This window comes from Mus caroli, chromosome 16 (assembly GCF_900094665.2).
Source record: "Mus caroli chromosome 16, CAROLI_EIJ_v1.1, whole genome shotgun sequence".
Classification (NCBI taxonomy): Eukaryota; Metazoa; Chordata; class Mammalia; order Rodentia; family Muridae; genus Mus; species Mus caroli.
The window spans coordinates 27,977,131-27,990,978 of NC_034585.1; the positions used below are offsets into that span (position 1 = coordinate 27,977,131).

A 13,848-nucleotide genomic window follows, 5' to 3' on the forward strand; every position below is an offset into this window, starting at 1 on the left:
TCCCCAGCCCTCATGGTTGTGGAGGGGGTTTGGGGGGGGGAGGGGGGAGGGGGTGAGGGGGGGGAGGGGTCGTCAGTAATGTTTCTATTACTTCCAAGTGTTGTCTCAGGGTTCTCCTGTGGGGCGAACAGGGTGAAGAGGGGTGTGTCTGGGCTACTTGGCTCTGCCCTTTGAAACCAGCAGAGCTTCAGAGGCCATCTTGAGCTCCTGAGCAATCATGGCCTCCTCACTTCTCCCTACTCTCCTCAGTGTGGCTAGCCAACCCAGACCCAAGAACTCCAAGGCACGCCCACCCACCTGCTGGCCCCTCCTGGCTGTTGTAGGAAGTTGCCAGAGCCATCCTTGGTCCCTCCTTCTATCCCCTTCCACACCTCACCCCATCCTCATGCCCAAGCTTTGGGAAGAGAACCAGTTCACCTTCACGCTCAAGTCGGAAGTATGGCTGGAAGGAGCCTTCCTGTTGAGGACAGGAAATGATCCGAGAAAGCTTCTGAGGCCGCTCCTCATCCCTTGGTCCTCCAAACCTCTCAAGGGGCCAGGGTCTTGCCTGCTCTCTCCTCCCAGTCAAATGTGAAGCATTTAACCCCTCTAGCTTCCCCCTGTGTTCTCCGCCTGTCTCCCGCTGTGCCAGGCGCTCCTGTATCGGTGTTTACTCAGGATAACTGGTGTCTAGAGCCCACAGTGGGGGTGGGGGGTGGGGACAAGGCTTGGGACCGAATCATTCATATGCACATTCAAAACAGATACCCTCTCAGGGGAGAGGAGGAGAGATGGCCCTCCACGGGGGAGGAGTTTCAAGTAAGTTCATCTTTGTCAGCTCATCCTTGACCACTGGGGCTTTAATTTAAAAGGTTGGGCCTCTCTCTGGGTGGTACTGACCTCTGACTGCCTGTGACCTCGCCACCTGTAGAATGGGAGGGAATTAGTGTAGGACAATCTGTCTCACAGTAAGCTCCTAGCTCAGCAGCAGCACCTGGGAACCTGATAGGCACATTTTCAGGTCCACTTGGGGCCACGGAACCAGTATCCTTAGAGATTGGGGTCCAGCAATCTGTGTATCCACACCCCTTCAGATGACTCCAGCTTGGGACACACTGCACTAGGCCTCAGATGTGAGCCATGATGAACATTTAGACTCCATCACACAGTGCTACTGGATGTCAGGCCTCTGGTCCCAGCCTTTCTGGACACTGGAAGGCACCGGGAGACTGTCCAGAGCAAGGCTTCATCTCCTGGTAGCCAACAGCAGGTCTCCTGGGTATCAGCCATGTCATCATATCCCAGGACCACACTGGAGGGCACTCCAACTGTAGAATGACTGGGGCGACTGTGTCTCTAACATCACGTACTCAGGACACCCTTGTAGCCCATAAAAATCAGAGTGGATGATTAAGTGGATGAGGGCTCCATTTCTGAGAAGCAGATCTCCTAAAAAGCTCTGTAGTCAAAGGATTTTGAGTGTGCTAGGTAAAGAGGGAGGAGAACGTAGTGGTGGAGGAGGAGGAGGAGGAGGAAGAGGAGGAGGGAAGGAGGACAAGGGGAAGAAGGGGAGAAGGGGAAGAGGAGAAGGGAGAGGAGGGGCAGGAGGGAGATGAGGAAGAAGAGGAGGAGGAGGAAGGAGGAGGAGGGAGAGGAGGGAGAGGGGGAGGAGGAGGAGGAACATGGATCTTCTCTACAGGACTGATCAGGTCCTTTAATGCACTATGGAACTTTCAGAGTGTTCAAGAGCAGACTCCAGTGTGAGCATAATTCTTAACCATCCTTCCAAGAAATCTTTTAGATCATAAAATTCTACCCCCCCCCATAAAATAACTCTGACTCATCCCATTACTTATAGATATGAAATTGAAGTTAAGAGCAGTGAAGTTAAGTGTGCCAGGTCATGCAGAGCACTGAACGCTGAGCTGAGGTTAGAATCTTCTCCACTTCACAGGGCTCAGACACGGGTGCTAGGGGCTTCCCAACAGCTGCTACTGCAGCCAGGGCGGAGACTGCTGAGTTAATGGTCATATCTGCTGTCACCATTTGTACCTCCTTTTAGAGAGCTTCTGGCCTGAGCTATGCTTGACTCTCCCCCCTCAGCCTAGCTGCCCACAAAGCTCTGTGAATATGAGTAGTGTTGAGGGTGCAGTCCTGTCTGCTCACAGCCTGTACCACCTGCAGACATGGCGAAGAAGGCATCCACCCGCTGTAGGAAATGCTTTATTGTCCTAGAACCATGGAGGAAGGAAATGGCCAACTTCTCAGTGCAAGCTGCCGACTTTCCATGCTCAGACAAGTCAGCACATCAGTAGGCCTTTCAGCCAAACACAGGGCAGGGCCAGGCTAGAATTATGCACCACTCATGCTCTGTAGTTTCATAGCCTGAGAACTTGGTCTTTAGGCTCTAGGTACTGTCAGAAAGTGAAGTTTCCATTCATCCATCCATCTACTCACTTACCCATCTACTCATCCATCCACCAAGCCATCCATCCATCCATCCATCCATCCATCCATCCATCCATCCATGTACCCATCCATCCATGTATCCATCCATCCATCCATCTATCCATGTACCCATCCACCCATCCATCTATCCATGTACCCATCCACCCATCCATCTATCCATGTACCCATCCACCCACCCATCCATCCATCCATCCATCCATTGATCCATTCATGTACCCACCCACACACACACACATCTATCTATATATGGACAAGAAACATGCAAAGACTTGTATAAGCATTAGGTGCCTCATACAGACTAAGTTACTCTCTCTGAAACACAAAGCTGTCCAGCTTGTGGCACTTGTCAGTTTTCTGTGGTGTAAGTGTCCCCAAATTTCACATTACCAACCTGGTGTCACCGATGTGGGACTGGGTAGTCTACCATATGTTCACATAGTATTTCCACTGAGGTTGGCACGCGCAGGGATAGCTTAGCAAATCAGACTCCATTTGACTTAAGCAACACACATTGTTTTCCCAGCAAATCACTTAGCAACCTTGGATAAGCTGCATGCATACCCCTCTCCCAAGGCAATCTGGTTCCTCAAAGCGATGGGTCCCTGGCACTGTTAGTCACTTCCACTTTGTGGTCTACAATGTCTGACTGAGAATTAGGCAGAGTGAACAGGAAGAAAACTGTTCTTAAAATAAACTTTTAGGTGAAAAATCTTATTTATCACCTAATGTCTATGCATAATTGGATGTGCAAATGATTAAAAACAGCTGCATTGTGGGAAAGGACATTTACAGTAAACAAAGGCTTACATAACTCAAGCCTGTCAATCAAACCAGGAAACTACCTGTCCCTTGTCCCTTGTCCCTTGCCCCTTAGCAACTGACTCTTCCTCCTCTTCGTAGACCAATAAAAGAAATCCCCAGTGGTCACGTAGTGCTGGTGAGTACTCACTCAGAGCCCACTCTCTCCTGGGGTATGTGGCCTATACTTTTGCATTGCTTCTGCACAAAAATTCTGCTTGCTACTTACTATTCATGGTGCGTGCATATGTGTTTTCAGTTCTTTCAACAAGATACCAAGAACCTGGAAACATCTGGCCTCAACTGTACCGCCACCATGTGGACATAAATCTAACCTCAAGCGGTAAGCACAAACTACAGTAAATATTTACAAATGGGTAAGTTTCCAGTATTACCTTTGCTTCAAAGTTGAACTGAGGGCAAGGTCTGAGGAAGCAGCTCCGTGCAGAACAGTTGCCTAGGATGCAAGCCCCAGCACAACATATGGAAAAGATGTGAAGAGACTTAATTGAAGATTTATGCAATTTAATTTTAAATGATGTCATATTTAATAAAGAGATGACAAAATCCCTGGGAAAGACACATTTGTCCTTGACAAGAGAACACCCGGGCCACACGGAAAGGCTCTTCTCCACTGGGGGCAGGAGTTGAAAGGCCACAGTAATACAGTGACAGTCACACACAGTAAATCCACTCTGCACAGAAAGGTCAGGCTGGCAAACTATGTCTAAAGGGTACAGATTAAAATCCTATTGCATTCATGGTCCCCAAATAATTTCAATTTTAGTACTTTTGCAAAGTCCACAGTATTAGCCCAGCCCTCCCTCCTGCTTAAACCACAATCCTCTGGGCTCTTCTGAACCCCTCTTTTGTTTCTGTTAACTAAAGGTCAGCAGAGAGGTCAGAGGAAATAGCATCTATCCTGGAAACAAAGACTTGCAGTTCCTGTGCATTGAATCAGCAGCGAGACCAAGAATAGTGCCCCCCCCCCCCCCCCCCGCAGATGCCGGGGAGGGCTTTTGTTTTGTTTTGTTGTTTAAACTGGGGATTTCCAAAGCAGATGTTTTTGTAAGCCACACATTGGCTGGGCATGGGCAGAAATCCTACATTGTAAACTCCTCTGAGGATGTCCTCTGAGGATGGGTTAACCAGCATATTCCAGCTGTCAGATGTTAAGGGCCAAGGCCACTGACCCAAGGCTCCTGATTCAGCAGTTGGTGTTAGCAGGTGTTTGCTGCCTCCTTAGAAAGTCTTAGCCTGGGGACTTTCCTCTCACATCCTCTACAAGAGTCTCGTCTTCAGATCAGCAGATCTACGTGTTGGGAGGCCCAGGGCCCTGGGACTGCTTCTTCTTCTTCTTCTTCTTCTTCTTATTATTATTATTATTATTATTATTATTATTACTCTCTGGTTAGCAACATTAATCAGTCCTGAAACTTTAAATACCAGTGACTTCTTTTATCTAAATATTTAGTGTAAATAGTTTTATTTAAGTCAAAGAGCCAGGCAGGAGGGAGAGTGGGAGAGAGGGGGGAAGGGAGGGGGAGGTGGAGGTGGAAAGAGGAGGAAGAGGGAATAGTTGCAATACTCAGCTTAGCCAGTAGAGGGTATCAGTTCCCCTGGGGCTGGGGTTCCAGGCAGTTGTGATCCGCTGGATGTGTGTGTTGGAACAGAATTCAGGTCCTCTGCAAGAGTGTTACATACTTAGCCTCTGAGCCTTTTCTCTAGCCCCTTAATGAGGAATTTATATTATCTATTAATTAACTACTATAGAAAATAAGATATTTTAATTACTTATTCACTTATTTGTGTTTGTGTATGTGCACGTGTGTATGTACATGTATGTGTGTTGTGCAAGTGTGAATGTGTGTACATGTGTGTATGTGCCATCATATACATGCAGAGAACAGAGGACAACTTGCCAATGTTGGTTCTCTACATCCACCATGTAGGTCCTGGGGATAGCACACAGGTCATCGACCTTGGTGGCAAAGGCCTTTACCCACTAAGCCATTAATTTTTTAAAATATTAATTTAAAAATCTATAATAGCATTTTATTGATATGATTATGTTAATATCTTTCACTCATAGCGAACATCTTTTATTTTTATTTCACTAGAGTTAATGATTTCAGTTTGCTTAGCTTTCTCTTACCATCTGGCTAGGTCAACCCATACCCTTAAAGTCTGTCACCGAAGGTTTTGCAGGGTTGAACTCATCACTAAACTTTGCCAGTTCTATTCTCCTCCAGGACTGCCATGCTCAGCCTCCTCCCCCTCCCTCTCCAGCCTTCAGTTCCTTTTGACTGCCTGCGTGCCCCCTTCAGTCCTCGGTGGTCTCCTGCCTCCTGGGCGCCCCCTTTAGTCCGCGGTGGTCTCCCACCTCCCGGCCCCCATACATTCTTTTGTTTTCCTTCCTCATGGGAGCAGTTTTCCTCCAGAAGTTTCCCTGAGATAACTAGCTAATGGGAAGCCAATATCCTGGCATTTTTGTCTCTGAAGATGTCTCTAGTCTCTGTTCACATTCCATGCTCTAATAGATATTCAATATCCCCTCTCTGATAGTCTTGTATTTCACATTGAGTTGACACATGTCATCGTTCACTGGACAAGACACGTATGGCCTCCAGTCTTGGAACCTTCTTGTTATTATTTCTTTGGTAATCACTTTCCAACCTTCTCGTGTTTCTTTCTCTACAACGCCCATTGGGCAGAATTTGGGACATCTCTTTTTGCCTGGTTTTCTACCTTTGCTTCCCTGTGAGTGCTTTTTGGGAGCCAGGAGGGTTTCCTTAAATACATCACCCGATCATGCTTGCCTTCTGCCCACGGGGTTTCCCAGCTTAGCTTTCATTTCTAATTCCTGGGAACCTTTCTTGAGTCTGCCTATTCTTTATAGGTCCCATTTGTCCTTCCTGGATGCATCACCTTCTAATCTTGAGGAAGAGGTTCATTTGGCATTTTCTTTTCCGTCGTGCATTTCACTTGAGTGAGTTCTCCTCTGACTGTTTGGATCCCTGTCTTCTGTGTGGAAGGCTTTCCTTGGGTATATGATGAACCTTGGCTATCCCGTTATGGCCAAATGCTAACAGGAAACCTGGCTGCACAGATAGCAGGAGACTTGTGGACCTCTTTGTAGGATGCTCGGTGGGGTCCACTGGTATTTTCACTTAGACCTTCAAATGGCAATCACTACAGGTTTTCCTGGGCAGTTCAGTTTCTACAGAAAGTACAAGGGTGCTTCAAAATACCTGTCAGGATAAGAGCCTGGCTGCAGTCCTCAAGTCGGACAGCGTGGGCAGGACAGCCCCGGTCTTCAGCATTCATACTGTGCTAGCTCCTTGCTCAGTCTGGCTTCCCCATCCTACCCGGCTCTCCAACCTTCCAGGCTCATCTTCTTCAGAGAAGAAAGTCCCAGTCCCCAGCATGACAGGGAAAGCGCACTCACTGGTGGGAGCCTGGGTGGGGCTGACTTTCTGTACATTGTCACACTTTATCCATTACCAGCTGCCATGTCCTTGGTCACCCTTCTTCTCTTCTCATCCAGCGCCTCCCACTCCTGTTCTTTCCAGGGCTTCCTCCAGGTAACCTAGCTCCTTGCTGTCCACAGCTCTGTCTCTTGAGCACACGGATGGAGGCGTATCTCAGGTAAACGATGACGGGTCTCCGTCTGACCCACTTCCCATCTCCGAGTAGCATGATTTGAAGCTACAGACATCTTCCATTTCACTAGGCTTGAAGTTTACCTCAGGGCTTTGTTCTCCTCTGTTTGGGGGTGACTTCTAACGGGTGAAGAGGAAGCAGTATGCCATCAGTTACTTCCTGAACCAAACCATACAATTGACTCCTAGAATGAACACATCTTCTCAACAGCTCCTCAGAGCCCCAACTCGTTAGGGAGCTGTTTGTACTTGTTCAACAAACACCTCTAATTCCCTTGACAGTCATAGGACACTTACTAGGCATAGCCACATGTGCCTATAATCCCAGAATGTGAGCCACTGGGACAGAAGGATGCCAACTTTGGAGCCAGTCTGAGCTACATAGTGGGAACCCATGTCAAAGAGACAGACAGGCCAAACCAAAACAGGATACTTGGTTTCTCCCCCTCCCTCAACACTTCTCTTTTTCAATCTTTTCTGTCTTGATAAAGTCACGCTCCTGATTGTCCTAGCCAACAGTGTAGGAAAGAGAAAGAGTATACCTGGCATAGCTTCCTCTTCCTGCTTCTCTTAATCAGGGTTTCTATTGCTGTGACGAGACACCATGACCCAGAAAACTTAGTGAGGAAAAGGTTTGCTTCAGGATATACTCCCAGGCACCAGTCCACCATTGAGGGAAGTCAGAAAAGGAACTCAAACAGGGCAGGAACCTGATGCAGAGGCCATGGAGGGGTGCTGCTTACTGGCTTGCTCACGATGGCTTCTACACCCTGCTTTCTTACAGAACCCAGGACCACCCAAGGATGGCACCACTCACAGTGGGCTGGGCCGTCCCCCATCAATCACTAATTAAGACAATACCTACAGACTACCCTCAGCCCGATCTTCTGGACATATTTTCTCAGTTGAGGTGCCCTCTTCTCAGGTGACTATAGTTTGTGTCAAACTGACAAATCGAGCCGGCCCGGTGCTCATCCCAACCCCGCCTACAGCAGCTCTGATCAAAACACTTCCTGCCTCTTCTCTTCTAACCCAAGCTGCTAGCACCTCGACCCAAACAGTTTTATTCCTGCTACCTCATCTCCCTGATGACATCGCCCCTACACAATGACCAGGTCCTTCCTTCCTGCAGCTGAAGAAGCCTGCCAGCTCTCTGTGAGCTGATGGCGCACCCCACCCTTCTCTCTTTGCCTTGAGCATGCTGGCCTTCTGGTCACCCCAACAGTGTGCTGGAGTTCCTTCCCTTCTACCTGCACCCCAACAGACTTCCCTTGCTCATTGTCAGTCTTGGAAAGGCCAGCCCTGACAAGACCAGCTAAAACTTTCCAGAACTTTCTAGAACTATCTGTCAAATTGCCTTCTGTGCCCTTTGTCATTTCCTGAGATGGTCACCTACTTCCTTCCTCATTGTCTCTTCCCAGGAGAGGATAAGCTGGCTGCTGACCAAGGGCCGTGTCTGCCTTCATGCAGGGGATGTCATGGATGTGGGTGCTGGAGACAAAGCACCTCCCAGAGACATCCATGTTCGAGGAGTCTCTGTTTACTTTTTCTTTTTGAGACAGGGTCTCACTCTGTAATCATTGCTGGCCTGGAACTTGCAGTGTAGACCAGGCTGGCCTCGAACTCACAGAGATCTGCCAGCCTCTGCCTCCTTCCTGAGTGCTGGGATTAAAGGTGCACCGCTCCAAGCCTGGCAATGTTTGGTTCTTTTGTTTGGATTTAAACAAAAGGAACGTTTCATGCTTCTATAATTATTTTACACTAATATCAAAGCATTAGGCTTTACCATAGCATCTTCACGCACACATGCCAGGGCTCTTACAGGGACAGGAGAGCTGGGACTCAGAGGTCCTCTAGCCTAGTGCCAGTTCTATATACAATGTGAAAGTAGGGTGAGCTTTGGCAAATAACTTCACCATGATGAGCCTCAGTTTCGCCTACATGCTAGATGGTGGTCATCATTCCTTTCCCTTCCCTGAGGGTCACAGCTGTAAGGGAAAATGAGGTTATGAAAATAAAGGGCTCTGCCCCCACCAGTGCTTGTTTGTGAACTGTGAAATCCTGTGATCCACGGGGTCAGGAGAATTTCTCTTCACCATCACCACGCCCACACCAGGAAGGGAACGGGAAGCTTGAATGGCAGGAGGGCAGGGAGAGCAACTGGCTCACTTCCACGCTACAATGAAGCAGGCCGGCAGCCCTCAAGAGGACTTGTCCACAGTCACAGATGACATTCTTGGTTTCTAGGAAAGGAAATCGCAGTGTGTGCTGGTGCTGGCCAGTGTTGTCTCGGCCCCACAGCGACAGTGCCTCGTTCACTTTGCTAACATCATAGTCTTCTTCCTCTTTAACAACCTCAGCTATAATTTTCCTTTATTTGCTTCCTAGAGCTTCTTCAGGATTTCGCCCAACCATGACCACGTGGGGACTGACCAGCACACAAAGAAAACCACCAGGACTGCGTCTGCGCGGTGTGTCTTCATGGTGCTATCTCCTGCCAGTGTTGCCAGTGTTTCCAGCGTCAGCAGAGACCCAGAGGATGCCCCTCCCCAGTCCCCTTCCCCTTCCTGTGTTCCCGCTCATCTATCTCTCCATGCTCCATGTGGTCTTCTGTGGTGCTCTTTGTAGGGATCAAGGTCACCATGTGGAAAGGAAAAAGGAGGGCATGGTGGGAGGTGAGAAGCAATCTCCTAACAGCTCAGTTCTCTTCCCAGAAGTGGACTTAGGTGTTTGGGGCTGAAAGTGCTCTGGAATGTGAACTGTTTCCCAGAGAGGCTGCATGAAGGAAAGGCCATCAGATAATCCTGGAGCTCCGGAATCTTGGGGCTGTCAAGGGTCAGGGGTTGCAGCCAGCAAAGCTCCTCCTACCTACTGCTGGTTTCCACCTCCTTTCTACTGGCAGGCACGCCTTTGCCATGACACCCCTGGATGGTTCTTCTGCCATGAGTATATCTCCCCTCTGCCTACACTTCAGGATCACCCATTGTCCCGGAAGGGACAATAGAGCATTTTCTAGTCAGGTCCTAGGAATCATAGAACAAATCAATCACTTACTGAAAAGAAAAAAAATTGTTTAAGTTTGATGAGGGGACAAATGAGCACACAGGGACTCAATAACGGCCAGGGAGCTTGTCTAACATGGGTGCTGGTTCCTGGACGTCCACTCATGGCCCTAAGTCTACTTGGTTGCTCAGACACTCATCTCTCTTCCTCTTCTGCTGCTCATTGGGACCTCTGAGGATGGTGGCCCCGGGCGTCCACCAGCTCTTCACACTGTGTTCCACAAATCCACGGCTGCCGTTTATCCTCCTGGGAGTGTGTTACTATTCCCGCTTATTCCTGTGGTCAAACATTACATGAGCACCAACAGCACGCCAGGCAGTTGGTCCAGACACACTGTTTCCGCCTTCAAGGTGCCCAGGTGAAGGCCAGCACCATGGTTGAGGGGCAGAGGGAGTTGCCAGATTCTGTGACATTCTTGATGCCAGCCATGCACAGCAGTGAGAGAGCATTGAAGAATAAGGCTGATCTCTTTGTGCTTTTGAAAAAACTACAGGTTCCATAGATCACCCCGCCGGCTCCACCTTACCCTACCTGCAGCGTGGCCTTTCCAGGGTATACTCCTGGTTAGGACACCAGTTTAGACAAGGCCCACTTCATCTCTTTGCTTCTTTGCCATTCAGTCTCCATACCTTCTGCGGGCCATACCCAGAACACCAGGATGTTGCTAGCCTCCTTTCCAGCCCTCAGGACATGGTCACCATTACCTACTATAGCTACTTCTTAGAAAACCTGTAAGAGTTATGCAAGCAGACACACACGACAGGCAGCAAACAAGGGGCACCTAATACAAACTGGGATCCAAATAAGCCTTCTTCCATCTCTAGCTGGGCTCCATGGAAGGGTAGGAGGAATAAATAAAAAAAAAAAAAAAAAAGGAGGTGAGGCAGGGGAGGAGAGACAGGTGTGCTCTTGGCATGCAGGCACATCCAGGGAAGCACACAGACCAGGCCATTTGTGGACCACAGAAGCAGGATAGAAGATAGTTGTCTCCATGAAAGTATGCCCACACACTGTGTGGTACATGGAGCGATGGGAGGCTGTGACACATGGTGCCAGGGGACTGTGAGATCACTACCTGGGACATTTCAAAGCATGGGGTGACAGAAGGAGGCTGACGTCCCTGAGGGAGATTGGGCAGGGAAGAAAGGTAGGAGAGCCATAGAAACCCAGAAAGAGGGAAGACTAAGGTGACAAGTTGTCATGGTTTCCCGGCTTAGAGTTAAGGAGGATTTTCCTAAAAGGTTAGAAAGGATGAGATGGATCCAAGTTTGCCACAAAGCTGTCTGCCTGTGACTATGAGCAAACCCTTTCATTTTCCTAAGCCTGTGTTCACTTAGCATTGGGAGATGATCAACCCTGCCGCCACTGTCTGTTGCCTGAACAAAAGACAACTAACTGCCTCCCAACAGCACACATGTTCTGAAAGCACAGACATTCTAGTTGCCATGTAGGGACTCAGTCTTTAGCTTTATGCCTCTGGTCCTATAAAACCGTCCTTGCCTGGGATGGCTGGGGAGTAGTCACCATCTTTTGGAAGACTCTGATATGACGATGACCCAACACGTGTCTATACGCAGAGACACATGTAAACAAGCAGAGGCATGTAGAGAAAGTGGGGCTCCTGCTGGAGAGGGTGGAAGGGGACTGGAAGGCAACCATGGCCACTGGATCAAAAATGGAAGTGTTGGTGTTGAGGCAATGTCTCGGCAGTGAAGAGCATGAGTTGCTTTTTCAGAGGACTGGAGATCCGTTCCTAGCACCCACACTGGACAGCTCTCAACCACCTGTAACTCTAGTGGAATCACCAATACCTGCGTGTGCGCATGCATGCATGCACATGCACACAAATACATTTCCTTTTTCTTTTTTTAATTGCAAGACCACAGAGGTCTGACGTATTGGCTCTGCCTGATGAGAATCAAACTCAGGTCCTCTGGACGCATGTGTTCTTCACCACTGAGCCATCACCCAGCACTCCTAAATGAATACACAGTAAGAAATGGAAGCATCTATCTACCTCTTGGTCCTTCCTGGTTTGGTCCCTGGGTCTACAACCCAAAGAACTGTTCACCTGGCCCACAGGGAACAAGGACAGGGAGGCTGACACAGGTGACTGGGTGACTGTATGTGAAGTGGAGACTACAAGGGAATTCCTCAAGGGAAGTGCTGTGGAGAGTGAGAAGCAGTGTGTTCAGGGCCGGTGGCAGGGGGACAGTCTTCGTGTGCATCTGTAGGCTGATGTAAAGGGCAGTGTAGCTAGCCTTACTAAAAGATTCCTTCGGGAAACCCTGCTGCATGCTGCGGCCTGGGTGAATCTTTGAAGATGTTCTGTGGTGAAGAAGCCAGTGACAGAGGTGGCTAGAGTAAGACACTACCATCCTGGGGTTCTAAAGTCATCAGATTCATAGAAACAGGAAGTAGAGTTACAGTGGCTGTTGCCAGGAGATCGAGGGAGGAGGAAATAGGACGTTGCTCAGTGAGAACAGAGTTTCTCTTTTGTTAGTTGGGGAAGCTACAGAGAGCGGGTGCACCGTGTGAGGGATGTTTACACTTGCAGAGCTGTGAACTTAGAAATGACTAAGATGATACATTTTTGCACTGTATGGTATTGTGTTCTATTTTGCTTTTGTTTGTTTGTTTGTTTTGTGGTTTTTTTTTAAAGACGGGTTTTTTTTTTAATTAACTTAATTTGCAAAAATATTTCTTCTAAATTGAAGCATTCCCTCCCAGAGGGAGAAGGGCAGCTCACTCTGGGCTCTGGCAGTCAACACATTTTGCAAGCTCAGAGAGCTGAACCCTCCCAGATTGACATGTTGTAGAGGGAGTGAAGAATCCTGCCTACCAGAGACTCAGCTGCCTGGAGGAGATGATCCCATCTTGTCTGCAGGCTGTGCAGAACCCATGCTTGCAGCTGCTGTGGAGTTCTCACCCAGGCAAGGGTGGGCTTTGTAGAGGTTCAGGTTCCTTTGAGTTGTGTGTGCTCCTGGTAAGTAGCTCTCACCCATACTCCGAAAAATAACCAAAATACTCACCCAGCTAGACTTGGTTTGAATTGTTTCTTTGGTCTGTCATTGGCTTCCTATTCAGAGTGAAGAGACATTTGTCTCTCAAGAGAAGTCCCATGCTACATTGAGTGGCTACTCCAATTAAGGTCACAGGCATCAAACAAGACTGCCACATTGTGAGATCAGAGACACACGGGAAACACTTTGGGATGACTGTTGGGGAACAGGAGTAGGGTATGCTGGTCCAAAGGAGTGAGGCTGAGAAGAGAGCAAGAATGGGTATGGGGCATCAACTGAAGTGTTGATAACTTGCTTCCCCTAAGTCCCAGAGAGGCTCCCTGCCAAGCCCAGGGAAAGGCTGGAGCAAACCTTACACTATTTCAGCAGGAAGGGTCAAAAACAAGGTAGAGGGTATCCTGACCTTGGCTGCCTCCTGAGGTGCGGGGGGGGCCTTTAGCAAGGTGTTTGTGTGGTGACACCTTTCCCTCAGGACAGGGTTCCCCCTTCCCCATTACCGCAGCCTTCTTTCTGTGCACTAGTCCCAGACACACACACACACACACACCAGCAATAGTTGGATCTGCCTGGAATGTCCCCAAGGCAGCTCCTCCTGGCCATCTAAACCAGAATTGAAACCTCTGTATTTCCCTGAAGTGGTAGGACTAATCCGCTCTACTCCCCAGTGGCAGGTGTGTGATTCCCTCGCTGCCCACCTAAATGCTCTGTATCCTCAAATGACACACACACACACACACACACATACACACACACACACACACACACACACAGCCTTCTATTTTAATATGTCTTAACCAGTGCAAAGGCTGCTCCACTCTCAAACTTCTATGTAGCTAATGCCTCTCTCTCCTCCT

At 48.7% G+C, this 13,848-nt stretch overlaps 1 long non-coding RNA gene across 1 annotated transcript in view; it reads left to right on the top strand.

The window, feature by feature from the left end:
• The window catches only part of LOC115029585, a 10,131-nt gene extending 652 nt beyond the window's left edge, over positions 1-9,479 (top strand). The window contains exons 2-3 of the long non-coding RNA XR_003835152.1: positions 3,506-3,589; positions 9,297-9,479. This is a non-coding gene — a long non-coding RNA (uncharacterized LOC115029585). The remainder of the gene's footprint in view (positions 1-3,505; positions 3,590-9,296) is intronic.
• Positions 9,480-13,848: the final 4,369 nt, after the last annotated feature.